At 47.7% G+C, this 11,955-nt stretch overlaps 1 pseudogene; it reads right to left on the bottom strand.

Annotated features, from left to right (window-relative positions):
• Positions 1–180: 180 nt before the first annotated feature.
• Positions 181–800, bottom strand: LOC148815958 (immunoglobulin kappa variable 4-1 pseudogene; annotated as a pseudogene).
• Between the last annotated feature and the right edge of the window lie 11,155 nt (positions 801–11,955).

Raw genomic sequence — 11,955 nt, 5'->3', positions numbered from 1 at the left:
ATTAGACAGTGGAACTCAAGCCAAAATGTAATACAGTAGGTGGAAGTGAATTTAAAAAAATGAAATCAAGAGGCGCTCTTTACCCAAAGGGTGGTGGGAGTGTGGAACAGGCTGCTCAGTCACATTGTTGGAACTGGTTCCCTGGCTTCTTTCAAGGTATATCCGGATGGGACGCTTGGATCAGTCCACCGCTATCTACGGAACAGGGCACATAGACTGAATAAATCTCCTCTCGTTGTGACCCATCTAGAGATCTCAAGAAGTAAATGAAACTTTTCACTGCTGTTGGAGTCTGATGTCCAGGTGTGTAACAGATCCAGCACTGTGGGGACTCCTGCATCTTCCGCCTGGACTCCGGTGATGGTCAGAGTGAAGTCAGTCCCAGATCCACTGCCACCGAAACGCTCTGGGATCCCAGTGTCACGTCTCTTTGCCTGATAAATCAGGAGTTTCTGAGCTTCTCCAGGTTTGTGGTAGTACCAAGCGAGGAAGTTGTTATTACAAACCGCAGGACTGGTCTTGCATGTGATAGTAACTCTCCAACCGGTCTGGGCAGATATCACTGGAGTCTGAGTCACAGTAACCTGTCTGCTGGACTCTGGAAAAAGACAGATAAGTAAAGACAAACACGTGAAACACGTTAGGAAGAAACTTGAAATGAATAGTTTTTTTTTGTTCTCCTGGCTTACAAAAAAGTATTTGTTTTCGCAGTAGATACAGAATGGGTATTGAAAAAGAATCTCTTTCCCACCCTGAGCAGAGATGAGGAGTGTCCAGAGGAAGATGGTGATGAAGGTCATTGTTGCTGTGGGTTCTGTTACCATGAAGGGCAGCTCTCAGTCGTGTAGTGTTAAACTCACAGGGCTATAAACACTCCCAGAGCACTGAAGCATGTGCTGCCAATGCAAAGTGTCTCTTCTATGCAAATTGTCTTCCTGGCTTCAGCAGCACTTGTAGCCAGTCAGTGCTGGAAACACAGGCTTGGTGCTGTGTGTTGTGACAGCGCAAGATGAGCAGTTTAGCATGAACACTCCCAGGACAGCAGGACTAGACAGAGAGCAGCTTTATAAGGTGCAGATGATGAGACACAGTCAGCTGAGCCCTTATTCCACTCAACACAGCTGGAATGGAGTGGTGTGTGGAGAGTCTGGTTAAAGCAGCACTTGGCTCTGTGTGTTCAGGCCCAGCGGGACTGAAGAATGAATGCTCAAAATGTAAGCTGCCATTTTGAGACACCAGTTAACTTCTTAATGTTCAGTGACACAGGTGATTAAGTTTGTGTTTGAATGGAGACTGCCCATGAAGTCCAAATCATTTTGAATGGGTTATTTTTAGACGATACTGTATGTTCTCCTCTGATACTCCTGCATTGTTGTAGCCTCAATCAATTACAATTATTTCAAATGTATTCAAGATGTTGCACATCTTTCACGCTCTGTTGCCTTAAAAACTGAAGCCTGACACTTTAAAGTAAAGATCCAGCCAGTATTATTATTATCAATGATCACAGCAGAAGCAATCTTCACATATAGAATCATACAGTGTGTTTAGATACCTAGATGATCATCAATTACCACACAGTCAGAATGGATGTGTGCAGTCTGGCCCACACCTGGAATAGAGGGACAGACAGAACACTAAAGAGAAGGAACTAAAGGACAAAAGACACAGCACCCCACAACACTTGCCAATCATCATATCGTAATAGTCCTATGAATCACCACACAATTTCTGGTCATATCCCTAAAGTCCTATTCAAACCCACTTGAAATGTGGTCCCCAAGCTTCTGGTCTGCATCTTAAATAACAAAAGGAACAGCCTTTTCCCAGCCACAACTTACATATTATATCTTTCCAAAGTCCTACAAAATATATAGCCTTTCCATACTAAGAACTTTTAACGTCAGACATAAAATTGCATGTATGCCAAAAAGTTTTAGTTCACGATAGTGAAAGCATATTTACTTCTATGTAAGAATAAAAGTGATTTAACAGGTTGAGACTAATATTACCTACAAGGTTGACAACAGGACTTTATAGTCGATATACAGGTCCTACCACTTAGAATGCCACAGCTTTTTAAAAATACTCAATTGTGGGGCTGCGCTCTTTTGTAAAAGAGTCAGAAAACACCTGGTTTTGAATCCCAGTCAATACTGAGGGACAATCTTTTTCCTATTACAAGTTTGATACTTTTTGACTTTTATTAATTTTAAACTGTATTATAGCATGGTAAATATTGAAATAATTAAAAAGGAGGTATATTTTATAGAAGCAAGATTGTTCAGTTGGATATATAAAAAAATGGTTTATTATTATACTGTAGCTTGTGAACATAATGTGCCTCTTTCAGGTTTACTGTATATAATCCTCTTACTTAATTCGTGTGGACTGTACTTCAGGACATGTTAACTGACAGCATTTTTGTATTTTTCTGTCTGTGAGAGAGTTAGTGTAAAAATACTTAGCAATTACTTTCAAAAATAGGATTGCCTTGCACGAGCACTTGTAAAACACTACAGACTTGAAAAAGATGGAAGCTCACTGCCATTTAACTATTTCCAGGCAGCAGTAAAAGAAATAAAGCCATGCATTTGTAGCTTTTTAGATTGGTTTCCTTTTCCACTCACACAAAACACAGCCACTTGCACTATTCTGAAAAAGGAAAAGCAAAAGGTTTGTTTTTGCAATTTCTTCATTAAAATGCTAATGAAATCTACAGCAACGGACCTCACTCAAATGCACGCTGAATTTCAAAAAGTCATGTTACACAGGGTGAGAAGAGATACCGAACAGAGCAGAACTGTTTCATTGTAATCAGACTCTGGTCTCTTGTATACATTTTTTTACTGTATCAGGTGCCAGCAATTGTGTATTGCTTCTATTTTCACACCAAAGGGGCAGGGTAATTAGAACTGTTAGCCAACCTTTAAAACCGCTTCTAATGGAGAGAGAATGAACGCTGGATGTGTGTTTCTTTCTGCACAGGATGCCGATGAAGAACAAGGCCCTGCTTGCTCTGAGCCTGTGGAGAGCATCCATGCAAGCCAGCCAGGAGCCCAGTGCTGTCACTGCCCAGCTAGTGAGGACTCTGCTCTGCACTGCTGCTGGCGCTCAAGCCCTCAGGATATACAGTATTCACAAGCCATCAGGCTCTGAAGACCCTCAGCAGCGAACACAACCCACTGTTTCCAACACTCATCGCAATGAAATCTTCATGTGCCATTAGAGCGACACTTTTCTCAGCACCTTCCTAAATTGACATTGTTAGCACTTACAGCTGTATTTTGAAAGAGGTGTTAACTGGTATGGAATTAATTACATTCTTTTCCAAAGAGAGAAAAAAAAGTCTATTTTGTGTGTATCTTTTATTATGTTATATTCTGTGATGAATAGCCATGGAAAATATTTTTTAAAATAAATTTCCAGCCAGGCTTTTAAAACTTAAAAAGATATACATGTGTCCACTGCCTGTTCATATTGGACAAGGTTTTCCTGATTTGTGTGGTAACTCCACGGAAACACAGCCAGGGTCTGTAAGTTATTTAAGATTTGGAAAACAAAGCGCTCACAACTCACATAGAACAAACTACAGCGATCACCCTGAAGAAAGGGGGCTGTCAGGCTGAAACACTTTCAGGCGTGTTGTGTCGCAGCGTGAGGGCGGGTTTCAGTGCCGGTTTAGAGAATAAGGAAACGGCGATAAACGGCAGAATCAGGAGATTCAAGAGGGGGCGATACGGGCTGGATACTGGACAGGTGGTTATCAACTGTTTAAAAACTAATAAGCGAGGCTCCCAACCGAACAATTCTGAAAGGAGGCTGACGAGCCTCATGTACAAAATGAAAAAAAAAATGAAGTACGTAAAGAAGAGAGGAAAACAGACACGAACACGACACAAGGGGGGGGGGGGGAGTGAAAAGGGGGAAAGGGGAGCCGCTGGGAAGCGGGAAAAACAAACTTCCGTTTCGAGAGCTGCGAGATGGGAGCTCCAGTGACTGAGGAACAACAGGGCGGTTCGAAGACACGAAACGGGGCATCTCATTAACAAGATGAGGATCTAGACCGGGAGCCAGATTAAAAAAAAAGGGTCTGGCTCAATTGAACGGCCTCCCGTTCTCCAGTTTGAGTGACGGGTGCGGAGCTCGGGGGGGGGGGTGCCGTTGCCAGGGGCAACAAGAGGACTCGAGTGACAAGTTCGAGTTCGTGGGCTATTCAAGTGTGTGATACCAGGAAGTTGGTGTTCGTGAGTGAAACACGTTAGCAACAGCTCAGGGAGGTGAAACAGTATGTTGCTCCTTTAAACAGTGAAAATGTTTTATAACACGTCTTCCCGCCAGCTGCTCTTCATTACAATGTACCGAGGCAGGCTAAGCCGATGGCATACTATATCAATTAGAAACTCTTGCAGATATTATACCAGTTGCGTACTGTGGATTTCTGTTATATAAATCACAACACACTTACTGTAGATCTAAAAAGGGTTTTATTTAGAGTCAGAATAACAGCTGTCAGATTTCCTGCTGTATAATTGCGCAGTGTTGGATATTTGCACATATCGCGATTCTACCAAAACAGAAACACGCATGTTTTAAAAGGTTTAGACATGTGTTTACATGAAGGAAAAGGGGGGAAAATCCCAAACAGGGCATAAGGTACAGTTATGAAATTTCATACAATCTCTCCATGGAGTGCATGTTCAGGGTGGCTGAGCATATGACATCACGGAAGACCCCATTATGATGTCGCCGATGATGTCACTCCCGGAATCTTGAAGTCGCCCGACAAGCAGATTTGCTTCTCAGTCTGAAGCAAGAGCTGCAATGGGAAACACACTGAGCTGTTTCCAGTGTGTGTCCTGTCACTGGGCACTATGGGACTGTCAGAGAGACACAGAAGAGAAAGCTGATCGATCTGATGACAGAAGAGGAAGGAGCGTGTCAGAGAGGAGGAGGAGAAAAAGAGAGCAAAGGAGAGGGCGCTCATAAGGGCGCTCCGGCTCTTTCACATTTTAGTTGATCATGTGCACCTGCCTCCAATCCAGCTACTCTGTAAAAGCCAGACGCTCACTCTATTCCAGGCTGTGCATTGGAAGACGGATGCCCGGAGGCCCGCCTCCCACCGAGTCGCCCTCCTGACCCAGCTGAGTCCGGCGCTCGGAGCGCCTGGTCCCGTTTTTCCCATTTTTATTCCCTCTCCCCGCACCGGATCCCGTTCCGGTTTTTAACTTTGTCTCGTTTTGTCCTGGATGGATCACCCGGACTCACTCTGCTATTCACTCTGGATTTCCTGGACCACCCCCTCCCCCCCGAGCACCAGCGCACCATCGACACGCCTCCACTGTTCGTCTACCAGCCCAGTTCCTCGTCTCCTCCCTCGTTCACCGCCGTCCAGATTCTGCCGTCTGCATAGGGTCCGGAAAAACGCTTCGTAACAGGAGGAAGGGCGAAAGCCAGCGAGATCCTGCGGGAAAACAGGAACAGAAGAGCTGGAAGAGCCTGGGTCAAGAGCAGGCCTTCAGAAACAACACATGGAGGCGAAAGAGAGCCTGCAGCCAACAGCCCAGCTTGTGAGAGCCTCTGTGAAGCCTCCCAAATTCAGTCCAGCAGCAGTGAGACGCTTAATAAAAAATAAGATCCAGCGTCAAGAGAAAGACAAAACGAATGACCAAGAACTTCTATCAACTAAAACTCAGAGACAAGAGACGCCAAGCCTGTCAGTGCCAACAAGAGAGCGTCACGAATCGCACTCGCGCGTGCAAGCGCTCCCACAGTCCCTCGCGCTCTTCTCTCCCCAAACATTCACGCGCCAATCTTCTCTGCACTATTTAAACCCTCACCAGTCGTCCTTTCCTTGCTCACGATTGAGGTCTCCTCCCTGAGCTCTGTCCTTGTAAGTTCCCAACTCGCATTTACTAGTGTTAGATTCCCTGCATTTCGACTCCGAACCCTCGACCCCTCCCCGGATTTTGGACCCAGCTATTGTTCTTCGACTATGCCCTCGCCTCCCGAGGTGGTACCGGCGCTCCCTAGACGCCTTCCCGGATTTTGGACCCTGCTGTTCTTCTCGACTACGTCTTCGCCTCTCGAATTGGTACCTCCGAACCCTCGACGGCTCCCCGGATTTTGGACCCAGCTATTGTTCTTCGACTATGCCCTCGCCTCCCGATGTGGTACCGGCGCACCCTAGACACCTTCCCGGATTTTGGACCCTGCTGTTCTTCTCGACTATGTCTTCGCCTCTCGAATTGGTACCTCCGAACCCTCGACGCCTCCCCGGATTTTGGACCCAGCTATTGTTCTTCGACTATGCCCTCGCCTCCCGATTTGCTACCGGCGCTCCCTAGACACCTTCCCGGATTTTGGACCCTGCTGTTCTTCTCGACTACGTCTTCGCCTCTCGAATTGGTACCTCCGAACCCTCGACGCCTCCCCGGATTTTGGACCCAGCTATTGTTCTTCGACTACGCCTTCGCCTCCCGATTTGGTACCGGCGCTCCCTAGACACCTTCCCGGATTTTGGACCCTGCTGTTCTTCTCGACTACGTCTTCGCCTCTCGAATTAGTACCTCCGAACCCTTGACGCCTCCCCGGATTTTGGACCCAGCTATTGTTCTTCGACTATGCCCTCGCCTCCCGATGTGGTACCGGCGCTCCCTAGACGCCTTCCCGGATTTTGGACCCTGCTGTTCTTCTCGACTACGTCTTCGCCTCTCGAATTGGTACCTCCGAACCCTCGACGCCTCCCCGGATTTTGGACCCAGCTATTGTTCTTCGACTATGCCCTCGCCTCCCGATTTGCTACCGGCGCTCCCTAGACACCTTCCCGGATTTTGGACCCTGCTGTTCTTCTCGACTATGTCTTCGCCTCTCGAATTGGTACCTCCGAACCCTCGACGCCTCCCCGGATTTTGGACCCAGCTATTGTTCTTCGACTATGCCCTCGCCTCCCGATTTGCTACCGGCGCTCCCTAGACACCTTCCCGGATTTTGGACCCTGCTGTTCTTCTCGACTACGTCTTCGCCTCTCGAATTGGTACCTCCGAACCCTCGACGCCTCCCCGGATTTTGGACCCAGCTATTGTTCTTCGACTACGCCTTCGCCTCCCGATTTGGTACCGGCGCTCCCTAGACACCTTCCCGGATTTTGGACCCTGCTGTTCTTCTCGACTACGTCTTCGCCTCTCGAATTGGTACCTCCGAACCCTTGACGCCTCCCCGGATTTTGGACCCAGCTATTGTTCTTCGACTATGCCCTCGCCTCCCGATGTGGTACCGGCGCTCCCTAGACGCCTTCCCGGATTTTGGACCCTGCTGTTCTTCTCGACTACGTCTTCGCCTCTCGAATTGGTACCTCCGAACCCTTGACGCCTCCCCGGATTTTGGACCCAGCTATTGTTCTTCGACTACGCCCTCGCCTCCCAATTTGGTACCGGCACTCCCTAGACGCCTTCCTGGATTTTGGACCCTGCTGTTCTTCTCGACTACGTCTTCGCCTCTCGAATTGGTACCTCCGAACCCTTGACGCCTCCCCGGATTTTGGACCCAGCTATTGTTCTTCGACTATGCCCTCGCCTCCCGATTTGGTACCGACGGTCCCTAGACGCCTTCCCGGATTTTGGATGCTGCTTTTCTTCTCGACCACGTCTTCACATCCCATCCCTACTCCGAACTTTCCTTTCTGAAGTGCCTCGCATAGGATCCCAATCCTCTGAAGTCCGGACCACCGTGACAGAGAGAACACAGACCCCACAGAATCTTGGACAGAACCACAGAACAGGCCCGGGCCACTACAGGAATCTGGGGTAGAGAGCAGCACAATCACCACTGTGCTCCCACAGCACAGAGATGGAGAGGAGAAAACCCCACCAGAAGATCAGCAGCAAAAACCCCGAACAAGCAGTCATGGCCAACAAGGACAATAAATTCAAAGGAGAAGACAGAATGAACGAGTTGGAGGACAGGGATGAGGAAAGGACTCCTGAAGAAAATGAGGACGAGGAGAAAGAGGGGGAACCTACAGATGACAACGAAACACCCAAGGAGGACAATAAGCAACATGGTGAAAATGGTGCCAGGGGTGAGGATGAGACTCACATGGGGCCTCTTGTGGGTGGGTGCTTAGTCATCTCCTGCTTCATCGTTTTTTTATCATACTATCAGATATAAACCTATACATGGGTTGGTTGTTTGTTTTTTGCTTCGTTCATAAGTTACTGAAGCATTTTGCTGATATTTTTCCAGTCATCTCAGTAAACTCATCAAGAAGGCCGGCTCTGTGCTGGGGGCTGAGCCTCGATGCCCCCTGGAGGTGGTGGCCAAGAGGAGATTGCTGACCAAGCTCATGACCAACGCCTCTCATCCGCTAGATGGGACTGTTAGTAGGCAGCGGAGCACTTTTAGCAACAGACTGCTCCAGCTATGGTGTTCAAGGGAACGTTTCTGCAGGTCCTTCCTCCCGGCGGCTGTCAGGGTGTATAACGCTGCCCTAGGACTAGGCTAGGACTGTTAGCCCCTCATCTGCCCGGGGGGGGAACTCACAAGTGGCAGCCCCACTGGAGACTCAGCAGGTGGGAGCCTGGCCAGTACCTGGATGGGAGACTCCTGGGAAAGCTGAGGCTGCTGCTGGAAGAGGTGTTAGTGGGGCCAGCAGGGGGCGCTCACCCTGCGGTCTGTGTGGGTCCTGATGCCCCAGTATAGTGATGGGGGACACTAGACTGTAAACAGGCGCCGTCCTTCAGATGAGACGTAAAACCGAGGTCCTGACTCTCTGTGGTCATTAAAAATCCCAGGGCGTTTCTCGAGAAGAGTAGGGGTGTTACCCCCGTGTCCTGGCCAAATTTCCCCCCTGGCCTTTACCCATCATGGCCTCCTAATAACCCCCCTCTCTGAACTGGCTCCATCACTCTGCTCTCCTCCCCACTGATAGCTGGTGTGCGGGGAGCGGACTGGCGCACTATGGCTGCCGTCGCATCATCCAGGTGGGGGTACACACTGGTGGTGGTGGAGGGGATCCCCATGACCTGTAAAGCGCTTTGAGTGGAGTGTCCAGAAAAAGCACTATATAAGTGTAAGCAATTATTATTATTATCTGCTCCTCCATGGACAGCCTGTTGCTCCATTGTACTTTTTTTTTTGGACACTCAATCTGTAGAAACCTATGCACATTTTGCACAGATTTGATTGTTTTTACAGTGACTATGAGCACATTTTGCACACACCTATGTATTTATTTTGTATCACTGTACGTATTTTAATTTTTAGTCTGTTCTGATGTCTGTTTTTGCTTGTGTTGGGCTGCTGTAACACATCAATTTCCCTTCGGGATCAATAAAGTCTTATCTATCTTGCGGCCCCCCTGAAAGTTTTCCGCTGTCCCCTAGTGGTTGAGAATCACTATACTAACTCACAATACTGGATTTAGAGAGAGAGAGAGAGAGAGAGAGAGAGAGGCCTGAGGAACAGAGGAACAGAGACAGTGACAGATACTCTGGGATTAGAGAAACATTCTTCCCGAAATTCAGAAATCTAGTCCCAGAGATCCCACACCTGCCAGAATCACAACGGGTCCCAATCCTACTGGGAGAGGGAGGAGGGAACTCAATTGAACTGGCAGCCCAGTATGTGATCTCCTGTCCCAGCCTGAGGAACAGTGTGCCTGTCTCTCAATAATAATAATACAGTGTGTGATCTCCTGTCCCAGCCTGAGGAACAGACAGTGAGCCTGTCTCTCAATAATAATAATACAGTGTGTGATCTCCTGTCACAGCCTGAGGAACAGTGTGCCTGTCTCTCAATAATAATAATACAGTGTGTGATCTCCTGTCCCAGCCTGAGGAACAGACAGTGAGCCTGTCTCCCAATAATAATAATACAGTGTGTGATCTCCTGTCCCAGCCTGAGGAACAGACAGTGAGCCTGTCTCTCAATAATAATAATACAGTGTGTGATCTCCTGTCCCAACCTGAGGAACAGACAGTGAGCCTGTCTCTCAATAATAATAATACAGTGTGTGATCTCCTGTCCCAGCCTGAAGAACAGTGAGCCTGTCTCTCAATAATAATAATACAGTGTGTGATCTCCTGTCCCAGCCTGAGGAACAGACAGTGAGCCTGTCTCTCAATAATAATAATACAGTGTGTGATCTCCTGTCCCAGCCTGAGGAACAGTGAGCCTGTCTCTCAATAATAATAATACAGTGTGTGATCTCCTGTCCCAGCCTGAGGAACAGACAGTGAGCCCGTCTCTCAATAATAATAATACAGTGTGTGATTTCCTGTCCCAGCCTGAGGAACAGACAGTGAGCCTGTCTCTCAATAATAATAATACAGTGTGTGATCTCCTGTCCCAGCCTGAGGAACAGACAGTGAGCCTGTCTCTCAATAATAATAATACAGTGTGTGATCTCCTGTCCCAGCCTGAGGAACAGACAGTGAGCCCGTCTCTCAATAATAATAATACAGTGTGTGATCTCCTGTCACAGCCTGAGGAACAGTGAGTCTGTCTCCCAATAATGCTCCAGCTGCCTACAGAATATTTCAATATTTTATAATATGTCTCTGTTGTAAATGTCTGTAATATGTCTGTAGATTTTATTTTACTTTTATTTTTTGTTTTGTTCCATGTTAATTTTATTATTTTTATTTGCTCTGGCAACACTGATTGTACCCATCGGTCATGCTAATAAAGCACCTTGAATTGAATCAAAATTGAGAGAGAGAGAGAAATAATTCTGCAGCCTTCACTTTAATTCAAATCTACACAGGACAATCACTATTGTTTTTAATTAATAACTGAAGTTGAAGGTTCTGTATACGCCCAACAGATTGCTTAGAGGCCGGCCATTCCTCTTCCCTCTTGCCTCTCCTGGTGTCAATCAGGGATGGTTCAACGTTTTACCCAGAAAACGATTTTTCTTCTTCAGGCTGTGGGGGGAGACATTTGCTTTTATACATTATACACGCAGACAGCTGGGCCTTTGCAGTAAGACGACCGTAGCAGTCCCTGTGTCCCCTGGAAGCCGTGAGGACAGTGAAGATTAGAAATGCCCAGATTAGAAGGTTTTGCGGGAAAACAGACTTTTTTTTTTTGTACTTTCTTCTTCAAAAAAGAAGAAAACTTTCTTCTTTTTTTTTTTTTGACACAGAGTGGGTGTACTCGTCCCTATCCCTTACTTCCCGAGACCGGCCTGGCGTGTCCAGGACCCCGAACAGGACGCCATCATTTTCGACCCCGGCAGCTCCCCGTTTCCTGGGGATCGGGGCCGGCCGTGTGGCGTCCTGTGCGCGCGCGCGCATCCCCCCCCTTTACAGCTGCATCCTCTGTAAACATTAATTCCAAACGAGCAGTGGGAAAAGACTGGACAGCTTTCGGTAGATCAGGTCGTATATCTTGAAGCAGATCTATTAGACCCACTAATACTCTTTTTTGGCCCAGTGCATTCGTGTCCAGTGCAGCTAACGTCTGGACTATTTGACTTAAAACCCTTTAAAACGTTGTCACTCATCAAGTCTCTACACGTGATGGGTCTATCCAAAGACCGGCCGTGTAGTGATCCGGATGGGTTTTTGGTAACTACGACATTCGGCGACAAAATGCTCTCCTCTGTTCCCGGCGTCCGGAACCTCCTTTCTCGCGCATCTCTTTCACCTCTCGAAGATGCAATAAAAAAAAAGGGTTAATTCATCATAATAATAATTGCTTACACTCCTATAGCGCCTTTCTGGACCCTTTCCAGGTCCTGGGGATCCCCTCCACCCCCAGCAGTGTGTACCCCCACCTGGGTGAGGCGCCAGTCCGCTCCCCACACCCCAGCTCTCAGTGGGGAGGAGAGCAGAGTGATGGAGCCAGTTCAGAGAGGGGGGTTATTAGGAGGCCATGATGGGTAAAGGCCAGGGGGGAAATTTGGCCAGGACACTGGGGTAACACCTCTACTCTTCTCGAGAAACGCCCTGG

This window comes from Atractosteus spatula, chromosome 24, assembly GCF_055471065.1.
Source record: "Atractosteus spatula isolate fAtrSpa1 chromosome 24, fAtrSpa1.hap1, whole genome shotgun sequence".
Lineage (NCBI taxonomy): Eukaryota > Metazoa > Chordata > Actinopteri > Semionotiformes > Lepisosteidae > Atractosteus > Atractosteus spatula.
The sequence above is the reverse complement of the archived record's forward strand: the minus strand, read 5'-3'. Positions and strand labels throughout refer to the sequence as shown.